Source organism: Hipposideros armiger, unplaced genomic scaffold (assembly GCF_001890085.2).
Source record: "Hipposideros armiger isolate ML-2016 unplaced genomic scaffold, ASM189008v1 scaffold_266, whole genome shotgun sequence".
Taxonomy (NCBI): Eukaryota; Metazoa; Chordata; class Mammalia; order Chiroptera; family Hipposideridae; genus Hipposideros; species Hipposideros armiger.
Genome location: NW_017731616.1, coordinates 2,522,900 through 2,523,812, shown reverse-complemented (window position 1 = coordinate 2,523,812; position 913 = coordinate 2,522,900).

Genomic DNA, 913 nt, shown 5'->3' with positions numbered 1-913 from the left:
AGTTTGGAGAAAGGACATTGCGCATGGCTCCGGTTTCAAGAACAAGTTGGTGGATGGAATAAGAATCATGAAAAATTGGTCTTTCTCCTTTGCCTTTAATTCTAAAAGGCAACGTGGACATTTTGGTAAATAGGAAATGGAGTCAACTTAGGATAAGAATATAAACATCACTGAAAGCAAGCACACTCTCTGACATGCTATGGGACTTGGAAACTAGTTACTAGTAGAGTGGTAAATGTGGTGGCTTTCTCAGGGCTTTATACCTGGGAAGTGAAGTAATAAGACTACATAACATAAGACTAACGTAAAAAGGCTATTATAAAAGAATATCTGACTACCTCAATTCAAATTTATTTTCATTATTGGTTTTGGGGGGGGGGGTTTGTTTTGTTTTGTTTTGCTATTGAAATAACAATAAAATTTTAACTAGTCTATTGTGAACTGAAATTTTAAAAGTCTTCATTCCAAGGAAAAGACAAAGGTCTGAAATAATGTTTGAGCCAAATGAAATGATTTTTGCATGTCAAAAATAGTTGCTCATCAGCAATTTCATATGGTTCATTCTAAGACAACAGCCTAGGGCCCAATGATTCTGGTTAAAGAGAAATTTCTTCCATGCTGTATCAGATTCTAGCCTGGCCCTTTCTTTCACACTTCCTCTTAGTTTGGCTCCAGTGCCCACATATTCTTGAAATCCAGCAGCACTGCATACTGGTTCTATACAGCCTATGGTTCATTTCTTGGTTTAGTTTCCCTATGTGTAAAAATACGCTATTCCTTGACTTTTAAAAAATGCCAAAGGGCCGGCCGAGTGGTGCGTTGGTTAAGAGCTGGCTTGGGATGCCAGAGGGCCCCGGTTCGGATCCCACATATGAGGGCCAGTGACACTGCCCTCTACAGCTAAGATGCTGAA